This window comes from Ursus maritimus, unplaced genomic scaffold (assembly GCF_017311325.1).
Source record: "Ursus maritimus isolate PB19 unplaced genomic scaffold, ASM1731132v1 scaffold_15, whole genome shotgun sequence".
NCBI lineage: Eukaryota > Metazoa > Chordata > Mammalia > Carnivora > Ursidae > Ursus > Ursus maritimus.
Window position 1 is genome coordinate 49845218 of NW_024423897.1, and position 14492 is coordinate 49859709.

The window sequence follows — 14492 nt, forward strand, 5'->3', positions numbered from 1 at the left end:
TTTGTAATGTCTCAGGGCTTTAGAACAATTACTACTAAAGTTACTGCCTGGAAACAGAATAATTACACTAATTGGAGTTCATCAGATAGTCATCTTCCTAGTAAGCACAACAGATGGGGTGAAATTTAGTGTCCATAAAGGGGAGCCCTTTCAGCTGCCAAAGGTGATTTTCAGAAGAACTAGAATGTACGGTAGGCAACCTTGTACACTGCACAAACATGGAGTGCTTGGCACGCATCAGAACTGTCATAGAGCACTGTTAGGGGTCAACAAAACCAAGACAGTTCTGCCTTCTGGTCCTTTCATCCAGAGGAATGGAGACATTAAATAATCACATCAGTATTAATCAACGCAAGAATAAAAATGCCAAGTGCTACAAGAGGTGTGGGGAGAGGCAGGAAAGGCATCTCTGAAAAAGCAGCATGTAAGTGAAGAGTACTTGGACAGTGGGAGAAAGAATATTCCAGGCAGAAGGAATAGTAGGCAAGAGACTTCATGCAGCATGGAGAGAACCCAGGCATGGCTGGAGAACGCAGGGTGGATGAGAGAGAAAGATGACGGAGTTTGAAGAGGAAACTGGAAGATGAATGTGCAGGGACTTGCAGATCAGCAAGGATTTTTGTATTTTATTCTAAGTGGACCAGAAAGTCATGATATAAAGTCTTAGGCAGAGGGATGCCATGCTCAGATATAGAAGAGTATGACAGCAGTAATCAAGGAGAGGGACAGAAGCTTCCACGAGGTTCATGGCTTAGAGTAGAGGTCACTGAACATACAGAGACAATGACAAGGTAGACTTATCCAGCTTTGTCACCAGGAAGAGCCCAGTTTTCAGGAATGAGAGGAAAAAGAATTGACCAAGAGCGAGTGCTAACTGAGGACCACGGATATCAGCTTGAAAATAGACGTTGCATAAATTAAAGAGTTAAAATTAAAAATTCTATTACTTACAGCACATTTTATGCAGAAAGTAATCTACCACTTACAAGCTTTTATAAAAGATACTAAATAGTACCAACTTTCAATTATTTTAGGGCCTGTGGTTTATCTGGTTTAGTAAAATTGAATTGTTATATTTGATTTCGTGGTGGATTAATGAGGTAATATTTTTATTGCTGTAGTTAACACAACATGACGTGACCTGAAACTTGAAACAGCAATGGTTGAATCACTCCAGAGGGCACCCTCAAACATTGCAAACTGCTTTTTTAGAGAGTCTCTCCAAAGTTTTATGCTAAGATATACCCACATCCACATTTGTTAAGAATGCCCCTCAAAAAATCCCGTAAGTATCACTACTTGTTTTATTGTTTGGAAAGACCCAAAATTTATTAGCCTTGATTTTAGCAGTCATCAGGACTTCATATGATTCCTGACACTTCTTACTTTCCACCCCCTGGTGTCCCACTGTAGGGTAAACCTTTCCTCACAGTTCTACCCACTCCTCCCACACCTGCCTTTGTATAAGGCCTGTCTTCCACCCTCTCCATCCACTACAACCCGCTCCATGGTAAGGGCGTTGGGTAGTGAATCCCTACAAATAAGCCTGGATCCTACGGATGATTTTAAATTAGGCCATGCATCTGTTCAACTCTTTCGTCTACAATAAGGTCTCTCTGCCATCGTCACCATTGGTAGGAGCTTTTTCCAGAGGGCCTTCCCCCAATAACTCCATCTTCCTTTACTCAAGACTAGGGCTAGCTCTTTACACTGCCCTCACTAAATCAATCTTTCTCACTTCCTTTGTTCGCTCTCTTGTCATATTTGAGTGTGTGGATATCCAAATGGGATAGCCTTCAGGCAGACGCAAAGAACCACCATCTAAGGCTAGAGCGGAAAGCAGGTCTCACCACACGTTAATGCTTACCAGTGGCAACTGCTTAGGGCACCGTGTTGAGGATTCCAAGGCCTCTGGCATGTAACCGCGTCCACCATGCGCACAACAACAGGGGACCGTACCTGCCTATACCCTTTGCCATCCTCAGTACAATGAAGCCACAGAAGCACGACTTTGAATCTTACACCAGGCTTGACATTTTCTAGTGACATGAATCCTGGGAAAATTAACTTCTCTGCATCTCATGTCAAATGGAGACCCTTATGTGTGCCCCACATGGGTTGGTGAGAACCAAGCCAGGGGCTCAAGTACTGCTGATTCTCTTCACTCTCCTATCGAGGGCAAGGATGAGTGAAGCAGCCTTCTGCACAGGACTTTCGAATGTTCCTCACTATAAACCACCTTTCTTAATATCAAGCATGAGTTGTTACATGTTGAGCTGTGTTCCTACAGAATTCATTCGTGGAAGCCCCACTACCTCAAAATGTGAATGTATTTAGAGACTGGGCTTCTAAAGGGGTGATTAAGCTAAAATGAGGCCATCAGGGTGGCCCTTCACCCAGTAGGACTGGTGTGCTTAGAGAGAGTAGGAAGAGACAAGAGGGATGGATGTGGGCACACAAGTGCAGGAGGACCCAGCAAGATGGCGGCCACCTGCAAGCCAAGGAGAAAGACTTCGGAAGAAACCAAATATGCCAACTCCTTGATCATGTACTTCTAGCCTCCATCAACTATGAGAAAAGCAATTTCTGTTGTTTAAGCCACAGTCTGTGGTATTGTGTAATGGCAGCCCGAGAAGACCAAGACAGGAACAAAGCATTGGTGTCTTCTACAGTTTCCATTACTACATGTTTGTTTCCCCACCTCTCCTGCCTCTTCCCTTCCTCCTGTCACACAAACACTAGGAGGAGGGAGCAGTGGGGCTCACTGACAAGAGGTCACTGACGTGAACCTAGAACAGTGTAGTTTTGCTTACTTTCTGTACTTACCAGAAATCCTGCCCACACAAGGGGGAGTCCAGACACTCCTAGAAACAGAAAGGAATGGTGTTTCCCCTCTCTCCGTCCAGAAACATGGCTGCAAAATTACCAAACAAAAACTTCCAGGTACAGCCCGTTCCTCCTTTTCAGAAGCATTTTACAAACCTCAATATTTAACAAGTAATACCATTGCACAAATGCCGCCCCCCACCCAAGATTGGACCGCTTAATCAGGTAGGGAGCTCGTTCAATATATTTTCAGAATCAGATTTAAATGGAAATGCCAATGAGACCTCACACTCACCACAGTGCGTTTTAGCATTCCGACACATTTGTCTAAGCAGTTAGATGATTTCTCTACCAGGTAAACCGTCCAAACTATTGCTAACATGCCAGGGCCTGCTGGGTCAGCCACATGACGTGCTACCACTAACAACTGCCTAAATGCCCTAAGGGTTTGGGTTGGGTGGGGTGGGGTTTTCAGATCTATCTCCCCCCATGTTACACCCTCTTGCAACAGGAATCAGGCCCAACTCAAAACTGGCTTCAGTTTTTTGTTTTTTGGGTTTTTTTCTCACTCCCCTTAGAGACAGCAGTCACATTTTTTGCAGTATTACATCATTCTGGACTTCTCTGCCCTTTATCTGAGATTCTTGGCTACCTCACTATAGAAAGTAGTAACAAAAGATTCTCCTTTGGTAGAATGCCTAGCCCATGGGGATCGATACAGGAAGGAGACCTGCAAGTAGGAACTCTTGGCTTAGAGAAGGCAAGTTAAAGGGGAACAGGAGTTCATCTGTCCTAATTTGCCAACGGCTCCTTCTAACCACTACCTGTTCTCCTTAGTGTAGTAGTAGTACTTGTTGCTGGAGGCAACGATACAAAGACTGTGTTAGTATCGACAGCACTCAAGTTCCAAGTACAGCGAAGTGGTATTTTATAAGTAGGAAGGGCTCATGAACAGGGTTCTCTGGGGGAGCGGGAGCAATGTGAAGCCATGGACATTTCGATTCAGTCTTACAAAAATTCACTTTTTGTTACATTCCCTGCACTCAGAGTTCACAGAAAGTTAAAGGTGAGATCTTAGAAATACTACGAGAACTCCTTCCCACTGAGTTTATTCCATTTAAAACTACCACTCTCACCTTAGTGAAATCATGTATTTTAATTCCCTTGTGCAGTTACGTCTCTGCATTGTGGTCAGCTGGGGTCTCCTAGGATGGCCACCCACCCAAGAGACTTTAGTGCAGATGAAATAAAGCTAAACTCTCTGGGGGCGCCTGGGTGGCACGGCGCTTAAGCGTCTGCCTTCGGCTCAGGGCGTGATCCCGGCGTTGTGGGATCGAGCCCCACATCAGGCTCCTCTGCTGGGAGCCTACTTCTTCCTTTCCCACTCCCCCTGCTTGTGTTCCCTCTCTCACTGGCTGCCTCTATCTCTGTCAAATAAATAAATAAAATCTTTAAAAAAAAAAAAAAAGCTAAACTCTCTGGATGGTGGAAACAAAACCAGTTCGAACAGAAAGGGTAGAGGGGAATGGAGTGAGCTATTAATGTTTCTGTCTCTTGCGCCAATGAAACCGTCAATGAGGCTTTTCAATCATTAGTCAACCATTGGATTGGAGGAGGGAGAAGAGTAACATTTGGATAGTTGTCACATGAAGAAACACATACCTGGGAAACCATTATTAATCTTCTATTAACAACCTTGTGGAGAACATTGTTACAAACACCTGTTACTATTTGTCTGAAAGCCAAGCACTGGAAATTCTAGAACCAGGTTTCCAAAGTCCAGTTGGGTGAGCCCTGGGAATTCAAGGCTTGAGGTCTTGACAAAAGATCACCAGGGCTACTGCGGAAATCTGAGTGCTGTAACAAACCTCCTTGTCGCTGAGGTTGGGTGATCATGAAAAGCCCCAGGAGCTATTGTCCTCACCAACTGTTGTGATTCTTTTTTCCTTAGGAAAATGAGTCATTCAGAGAAGATTCCAGACCACCTTATTTAACCATATGAATGTCTTTAGTAAACGCCCAAGTGGTCACGTAACCTCACCCTATCTTCTTGATGAAATGCAGGATAAAGGAGGGCAGAAAGGCATCTCCCATCTTCCCACCTATAGATCACTGATTTCTCTAGATTTGCCTTTTCCACAATCATCTCAAATATGCCCAAGGCAAATACGGATGCCGCTCTTCTGTATTGAAACAGCTGAGAACATCTGTAAAGGTCAAAGACGGCAAATATTCCTCCAGCCCCTACTGTTTTCGAGACAAGCTCAGAGAAGCTAAGACAGTTCTCTACAAAGACCCAAGAAGACCTCTCTTCTCTATATCCTGAAGTAACAGGGATGTTCTTACGGTTACTAGACCGTTGCGTTGTTTTCTCTTTCGATACAGTGTTTCCCCAGTTAGATGGTGTTATAACTTGCTATTGTATTAGTCTATGTGGTAATGGTGTTCTGAACAGCTGTCAACAGGTAAACGAGGTGGGTCTGTTCAAAATCGGTTTGCCAGGCAATCCAGGACACTTGAAATTTAGAAAGCTCAACCACCAGAGGCTGCTCTCTAACGTCTGTTTCTTCATAAACTTGAAAAAGAAGTCTTCACTTAGATTTATTTTAGGAATATATTTCCGACCTACAAAACTGTAGTAATTAAAACCATTATAAAACCTGTGAAGTCACTTATGTATTACAGGTTTCCCTGGAAAGACCACAAATGCATCAAAGTTAATTCTCCGCTTACTGAAATGTCTAAATAGATCATTTTAAACTTAAAATTAACATTGTCTCTGATCAGAAGTAAACTTGAAGTAAACTTATCAGTTTCTCCAAGTGGGAATGCACACAATTTACCTTGCTAAAGTAAGTTTCAAATACCTGGCTACTAAGCTTTACAAAGTGTTTTAACAACGTAAGTACATCAGTGCCATATTTTCACGGCTACTTTAGAAACTTGCAGCCCAAGGATTTAAATCCTCTAAGTCGGCCCAAATACTATAAATGGCAATTCTGAAGAAAAACGATTAAACCTCGTGTTTTAGGCAGCTGTCAAACCAATAAGCCAGTTAACGTTAGCAATCGGCATAAAAGCTGGTGTCCCCCCTTTTTCCACAACACTGCTCCCTGGACCTTCCAAGAGACTCCTTGAGCTTTCCTAGGGCACAATGCTGGACTGTCGCACTCACTTTACAGCACCCCAAATTAGTCTAAAGCCAACTGCCTTTCTTCCCAACTGTGTACCCTCCCTCTGCAGCCCCCCAAGCCTGCACCACGGTTCATTTTAGGAGGAAAACAAAGATACTGACGCCAAAATTTAGTTCTATCTGCAGACAGGGTGCACCAGTGGGTCCATCAAAGACAGAAGACATTGTTGCTGCAGAGGTGGTGAGAGAGGGCGGCAGGGAGAGACACAGAGGATCAGCGCTGGATTTTCAAAAAATGGTACCAGGGTAAAAGAATGGCAGGAATTTCAGTTGCAGACATTGAGTAAGAGTTTGACTCAATTCCACAGACGGGAGGGGCAGGAGGAGTGAGGCTTTATTGGGAAATAACCTGGCTTTCCACTCGGCCACCAACCAGCTCATGAGACTTTGAGTAAGCCACTAACTTTTCTAAGGTCCTTCTGAGCTCCAAAGTAAGTGTTTAGGTCATGAGCTTTCAATCGTTCTGTGAGGATGACACAAGGATTTACAAAAGGCTGAGGCTGTAGTTAGGATGGTATTTAACAAAAGCCACCCATTTTCTGTAAATGAATCCTGCACGGAGGCAGAATGAAAACAGGTTCACAAAGTTAGGACTCAGCTTGTTTCTCTCATCGGGCACCCTAGGTACATAGCAGGAAGGGGGTCAAGTAGAATCTCAGAGGCAGAATCACAGGTAAGGCATCTGAGTGCTTATTTCCACTTGTGAAGTGTAACGAGCAAAGCGAAGGGGCCAACCAAAGCCACATCCGTCTTACTCGGTGCAGCCATCGTCGTCGTCGTCGTCACCATCATCCAAGAAAAGGATGACTTAAGGATACTTGCTCATGTTCACCACCACAAGAAGCACTTCTAATCTATAGATGACTTAAAGTATTTACTGACTAAATATTTCTTCTGCATTGTATCTCTTCGAGATAGGTAATTTGTAAGTAATCTTTCATTGAAGAACTTAGGACAACTCTCTCTAAATGAAGAGTGAAGATGCTAATGTTAGAAGATCACCCACTTTATCCCACGTCCATCTGACATAAAATGGCCAAGGCTTATGGAAAAGTACAGTGTAGCACTGGAGAGCAGAACAGGGCCATCAGACGTGGATTTGAATTCTAGGACTTTCTATCAGCTCCACAATCTTATGTACATTATCAAAACCTCCATTTTTCATTTATTCCTGGGTAAAATGCATTTTAGAATTTGTTTGAGGGGATAAAATTCAATTAGAGCACGTGACATACCAGAATCAACAGTCCAATCTCACCCTTTAACGTCTCCAGATTAAACAACAACAAAGAAACAAGTTTTCATAGAGGAAAATTTTTAAAAGATACAACATCCATATCTAAAACCTTTCCTACGGTGAATACCTGACAGATACAGTAAAATATAATTTCCCTCCTAAATCCCTAAGATTCAAAAAGTTGTTTAAAAAAACTATTTAGAAAATGACTTAACTAGGACACCTGGGTGGCTCAGTCGGTTAAGCGCCTGCCTCTGGCTCAGGTCATGATCCCGGGGTCCTGGGATGGAGCCCCAGCAGGGAGCCTGCTTCTCCCTCTCCCTCTGTCCCCCCCATTATCCCCCTCACTTTCTCATAAATAAAATCTTTTAAACAAAGGGAAACAAAATGATTTAACCAAAATGAAAATGACTTTACCTTCACCTAACAGCAAAACTCACTGTCCAGAAGGTCAGATGAAAATCACTTGGGCAGATTCCGGAATTAAATGCCTGAAAGGTTCAAATTGATTCCAGGATCCCTCAAACCCAAATATCTGAAACTCCAAGGACTTCCTTTCCACTTTTAAGAAGCCAGGGTGACTAAGGTCTCCGTGGGTATAATTCCAAAAATTTTGTGAACAGGTGACAATACCTTTAGATTCCTGAATAATACAGGTTTTACTCTTGGCATGGGATGGTGGGGATGTGGGCAAGTGTATACCATGTGTCCTTGGAATTTTAAATATCAAGACTGGTTTATATCAATCTTAGTACTAATCAAATGCAAACGAATGCATCTTGATTCAGGATACACAAAAACTTCCTACTTTCAGGAATCTGAATGAATTATGTCTATTGCCCAGGTCATACAGTTTTGCCCAGATCTCAACCTTATCAAAACAGTAAGCCTTTTTCTGAAGGTCTCTGAAGTTGCCAGGACTTTCACTTTTTTTTTTTCTTCCACTTTAATATCAGTTCAATATGGAGGCTGGGGCTGTATTAATCGACACACTCTGGACTTCTGAAACTAGGACAAGTGCCCTGGCAACATATTCAAGGTATCATGGCTACACATGGTGGGTTTTCCTAAACCATGTAATACTTCTACGTTCTACCAACTTCTGTCCAAGGTACCAACCACAGACCTATTTTTCGATGACAACCTCTTTAAAACAAGCATGTGAATAGCTATACACATAGAGGAAAGCTGGTTCTCTCACCACTTTATGGTGAATGTGCCTTACAAACATGCAGAATATGTGAGTGTCCTAAGTGTTTGACGATTTCCCTGGACCCTTACAAAAACTCTATTATAACGTAACCCCCATTTTATAGATGAGGATTGAGGCACAGAGAAGGTAAGCAATTTGCCAAAGGCCACACAGCTACTGAACAACCCAGTGGAGCTGGCTCCAAAGTCCAACTCTACCACACCTAGCCCTCCAAATCATGCTTTTCTAAAAATTATACTCCCTACACCGTGTACAAAGAATGGCTGAAGTATATATTTCAAAGAGAAGTTTAAGCAACAAACCAACGAAACCCAGTCCTTTCTAAAATGAAGAAAAAATAATCAATTCAAAAACAAGTTCATAAAATGTTTAAGGGATGAGGAAATATTGTGCAAATGCTTTGCCTTCCCCACTAAACGCCGTTTTTCTATATTATCTTGAAATGTTTTCTTATGCCCTGGGCCCCTGGTGTGCATGCAGATGGTTTCTATTTCTAAATCTCCAAAGCTTTCAGGAATTTATTCCTAGACTTTGAAACCTGCTCACTTCCAACCTCCCCTCACCAATGGCCTCAGCTAGTCAAAAAACTCTCTGCTCTCCCTGTTTTTGTGGAAAATCCACTATAGGACTCTCTGTATCCATGTCACCCCATTTCTGACTTCCAGAGAGAAAAAGAGAATGCTGTTTAATCCGTGTTGCTAAGGCTTGTGTCTTCTGGAAATTACAATTGAACTATATCCTGGTAAGAACTGGATTCTATACAGTCATCTTTTACCCTCCATGTGGTTCCCTGGGCACTTACCTAGATATCTGTCTTAATAGCAATGGGAGGAACAGCATTTAACAGAAACCTTCCTTGGGCAGGCTGGGAGCATCTGTGGCTTTAGGACTACCCCTATATTTTCTCAAAAGAATGTAAATGCCATCTCTTGGGTTATGTAAACAGCCATGGGAAATTCAATGAGGGTGACTACCCTGGCTTCCTTCAATCCACTTTGGGGCAAATTCCCATACAGTGTCTCATTAAATTTCAAACATGTATGTGTATGAGGACAGTAGTTAGCAATTATGATATTTGAGCATCTCTGAAATTGAAATATCCAATTTCTAACTGAATACACTGAAACCCACAGGTCCTGATTAATCAGCATGGGACCAAAATACAGCTCAACGTACGGAAATTAGTTAGGGATGTCAATCACACGACTGTGTTGAAAATGCAAACTGAGAGGTCAAGAAGCCTCCGAGAACTAGCCATTGTACTTATGCACATTTTAGCCATATGTGTGGTCCTTATTATCACGAGAAAGTAAGAATTATTACCCCAACTTTACAATGGAAGAAAGTGAAATTCAGAGAGGCTTGAAGTAATTTGCCCACAGTGTAATTAGACAGTGTCTAGAGATTTTTCAAACCCAGTTACTTTCCACTGTGCCTTAGGGAGACTCCCCAGAACACACGGAGTATTTCCTCTTAAAAAAAAAAGAAAGAAAGAAAAAAAAATTCTGTGCTATTCACAACCTCAAAGCTATTTCCTGATTATGCATCCACCATAATTATGCCAAAGAGTAAAGCTCATGTTGTATTGGGTTATCTGAAGTCTTAAGAAACTGGAATAAATGGAAAGGATTGGGTGGGCTGAGAAAACCTCATGAAATGCTAGCTGCTGCACCATTTCCCCAAGAACAACTTGTCTACAGCCTCCGTTTCTCCTCAGCAGTTACCTGGCTTCCAGTTCACCAGCTAAAACGGGCATTAAGACGTCGACCTTTGATAAAGAAGGTGTAAAATGAGTAGGTATAACTCCATGTAAGCTACAGGCCCACACAAATCGGAGCGCTTCTTTCCACAGAATCAGACACCAAGAGCAACTGCTTCTGACACACGATAGGTGACAGGCCTTTTTTGGATTTTTTTCAAAACAAAATTTTAGAAGAGATCAGAAAAATAAGACAGAACGATTTGGTAAGTCCTTTATTTTTTAAGCGTTGTTTATTACAGCTTCTGAAGTTCACTGGCCCTTCACGTAGTTTTTAAGTCTCTAAATGAACATCTTAATTTAAGATGTCAAGGCAACCATTTGTTTTACACCTGCTAGAAATTGGAAATGAGCTGCTTAGGGTACTAGCCAGGCTCCCCCAATTCACATACGTATTTAGAAGGACCAAAAATTCATCATTTTCCAAAGACCAATATGAAGCACTATAAAATAATCAATAACCATATAAAACTCTCCACCAACGAGTTTAGCTTCATATCATTAATAAGATTTTTATTGTATTGCCTGTGTATGTATACATAATGTGTATATACACGCGTGTGTGTATAATGTATATAGCCATGTGTATTTACATGGCACCTTAAAAAATGTTTGGATTTTGCTACAAAGTTATTGTGTGTAACACACACACATTCATTTTACAGTGACCAAATCTCCCCCAAACGTGAGTTTTCCATACCTTAATTATCTTAACCATGGAATGAAAAACAGTTTTTAAATTGTTATGGTGACTTTGTTTAAAAACAAAAAAAAACCCACAAAAACTGAAGAGGCAGAACACATCTCATCTATAAATGACCATAATATGATGTGTTCTGTAAATCCAGTAAGATGACGCAGATGCCTCCGAGGACAGAGAGCCAAAGCCCTTAGAGCTCTGCCATTGGCCATTCAGATTAGGGCGGTCCGTCAGGAGAGAAGATGCTCTTCTGCTCGTCATAATGCAAGCATGAGCACCAGTTAAAGACAAAAATGCCACTAGAGATATGCTTATTGTTGGCGCATTTTGTCAAAAGGCCCATTAGCTCCCTTCCCCACCTGCTAAGGACTGCCAAAAAACCAGCTGGGTGAAAGAAAAGGTAACTGATGATTTTTTCAAATTCTGTTTAAAAATTATCTCGCTTAAAAACCTATGACTCACTGAATTTGGGGCATAATGGCATATATTTGCTATCAAAATCCATCTACATTCCAACTCGTTCCTCCCTCAGAAACATAACCTAAAGGGGAAAAAAAATGAAAAAAAAAAAAAAACTGCAGATAGCCCTCAAAACCATAATAAGCCGCTCAATACTAAGGAACAGAGAGGGTATCAGCCAGCTACCCACTCAAGTATAGGCCCTGATATATTAAATCTGATCAATATCAATATCCTTTTATTACAAGGAACAAAAGAGGTAACTTCCACTTGCCTGCTACATGTTGCCCTACCAGGGTGTACCGAGAATACTTAAACATAAATTCTTAACAGGTCATTGCAAAAATACGGTTTTTAGCTATTTTACATTCATGTCACCTTTTGGATGGTAGAATGAAGTAGCCCAAAAAGCCAAAGAGAAATCTAAATGGCCATAACCTGGATAATACACCATTTTGAAGAAAATCGACCATCAAAGGTTTATGTATCATGGCTTCTGTTAGTGCCCCCCCCAAAAGAAGGGAAGCATTATTAATCCAGTCACATCTTCACCCCAGCAGCCCAGGATGCCTTCTTCCTCCTTCCTTCCCTATCAGTGATTTCCATCTCCATGGGGCTGGCCTTTGGGATCCCTAGTGAAACAATGAGGCAGGAATCAAGAGAAAAACAGACAGGGTTAGGAGTCTGACAAGGTAACCATTTTCTCTGCTCCGGGATTTGTAGGCCATCTTGTTCCTATAAACGCCAAAATGTCTTAATTTCTCCCAAGTAGCGACACTAGGGGCAGATAGCCACTGTCAGTTTTTGAAACCAACGTCCCTTAATCAAAGGACCAGAAGGGAAAATCTGTCAAATGGTTAATTGATGCAAATCGAGGGCCACCATCACTGCGGTGCAATATGCTACAGAAAAAAAGAACAATGGACAGTACTAGAAAGGAAAATAGTGTTCGGTCACGAAAAATATTTAATCCTGTTTGCTCTCAACACCAAGGATAATCTTATTTTTCGTCAACTGAAATCACTAAGAAAGCAAAAGACAGATAACCTGGAAAAGAAGAAACACACACACGAAGGGGGGAAAAAACTGTCATTTGTGTCCAAGGATTTCACGCAACATTTAGGGCACACGCCTTTGTTCCTCGGCTTCGGAAGGGAGTGGGTGGGTGAGTGATGGAGAGATCAGATGGGGCTGCCGGGGCCCTCCACACCCTGCTCTCCGGCGCATGCGCGAGGCCAAGACAAAGGAATAGGTAATTACAGTGCCGATTCATTCATTTTGCCCGCAGTACTGAGGATCTGTTAGCCCTGGCGGTAATCCCGGGGAGGTTGATCCACACCCCTACAGCAAAACGACCACCTCGATGCTACCGTTTGGTTTTAACCCGCCATACATGTGCCAGTGGCCTCGCGGGAGACCGAGGTGTGTCAACCCTGTTGACGGTACTCAAAACTGCCCCCGTGAGCGCGGTGCTGATTTCGGCAGGGTGAAAATTACAGGCAAAGGCTGTCCACGGAGTTCGTTTCGAGGCGGAAATGCCTCTGGGGAAGCAGATAAGGAGCCCAGCCGAGCGTTCGATGAATATTCATGAAAAGAATGCGGTTTGTAGCCGCGCGCGTTGTGTGTGCGAACGGATCCAGGGATTCCGCAATTTTTATTTTTCGGGGGCGGGGGGAGGGCGTGGGGAGGGAGACAGGAACCAGGCGTCGGGTTTCACCGTTAGCGCTTTCGGCAAAACCTGCTAAACCCCAAACCTTCGCTCACAGCGGGGCTGGGCCGTTGGGGACGGCGCGCTGTCAGGTTCAAGCTCACACTCTCCCGGCGGCCGCGAGGGTGGAGGCGCCCAGCGCGTCTCCGAACCCAAGCCTCGAAAAAATAAAATGCTCAGAGATAGCCCACAGGTTAGTGGGAAGGCCATGCAGCTACGTCCGAGGCTGTGGCTTTGATCCGCTCAGATGTGCTTCAGGAGGCATCATGTGAACCTCGCATTCCTTGGCCCCCGCAGGCCAAGATTCAGGAGTCCCCCGGGTCAAGGAACCCCATTTGTGAAGCCAAAAAGGCACCTCCTTCCTTCTGATCACACCACATCCCCGTATTCTTTCTCCCCCTTACTCCCCGCCCCACCCCACCCCCACCCTCCATCTTCTGCTGCTGCGCCCCGCGCCCCAAGCGCTTTCTTCCGGGCTGCGAATGGTTCCGATGACAGATACGCTCCCTCAGCCCCATAAAACCGTCTCTTCGGGACTCAGTGCGTTTTAAAGGGTTTCGCATTCGACAATTTCCTCCTTAACGAGAAGCTTCCCTCCCGCTACCCACCGCCCAACTCCGTTTTTCAGACTCGCCACCCCCATATCCTTCCCACCCTGTGAGAGGCTGAAGACACCCACCTCGGGCCCCCCCATCACCCCGAATCCCCGAAGTGCGACGGGAACCTCGCGGAGGGTCCCCAGTTGGGCGCCGTCTAATCAGGCCCGCAGCGCCCCACGCCCCCGGCCGCGGCGAGGAGAGAACAAAGGGCCTCGAGGTGGGGCGGGGGGCGCACGGAGGCCCCCGGGCTGCCGGCGCCCCGGGTCCGCGGGGGCGGCGGGGGCCGCCGGGGCGCGCCTCCTTACCGGCTCTGGGTGCCTGTGCCGCCCCTGGGTGAGCGCGGTGCCGCCGAGGGGCCCGGGTCGCGGGCGTCGTCCGGCCGGTGCCTGGCCGCAGGCGGAGGCTCTCTCCCCGGCTCGACGGCGGAGCCCGGAGCGAGGAGCGAGTTGGAGCGCTGCCGCCGCCGCCGTCGCCGCTGCCGCTACTGCCGCCGCCGCCGCCGCTGCAGCCTCTGCATTTCTCGCGCTCGCGCTCCCCCTCCCCTTCCTGCCCAGCGCCCTCCCCCGGCGCGTCCGCCCGCCCAGCCTCCCTCCTCCCGCGTACCCCGCCCGCCTCCCTCCCCTCCCTTTCCCTCCATCCAGGGCCCCGCCCGCCTCCCTTCAACTCCCCTCCATCCCGATCCCCTCCCTGCGTCCCGGTGGTCCCCCCGTTCCCCTTCCCCTCCCCTCCTTCCCCCCGTCCCTCCTGCCTGTCCTCATCTGCCCACCAAGCGGGCTTTCCAATCCCTCCCCACCTCCC

General features: G+C 45.1%; 1 protein-coding gene across 2 annotated transcripts in view; it reads right to left on the reverse strand.

Annotated features, from left to right (window-relative positions):
- Window positions 1-14492, reverse strand: part of BASP1 (brain abundant membrane attached signal protein 1) — a 57115-nt gene that overhangs the window by 40351 nt on the left and 2272 nt on the right. Inside the window, exon 1 of one of the 2 annotated variants that reach the window (XM_040630530.1) lies at window positions 14000-14206. The exons of the other annotated variant lie outside the window; for it this stretch is intronic. The gene's annotated coding sequence lies outside the window, so the exon portion shown is untranslated. Of the gene's footprint in view, window positions 1-13999; window positions 14207-14492 lie in introns of those variants that run through there. 2 annotated transcript variants of the gene reach the window in all.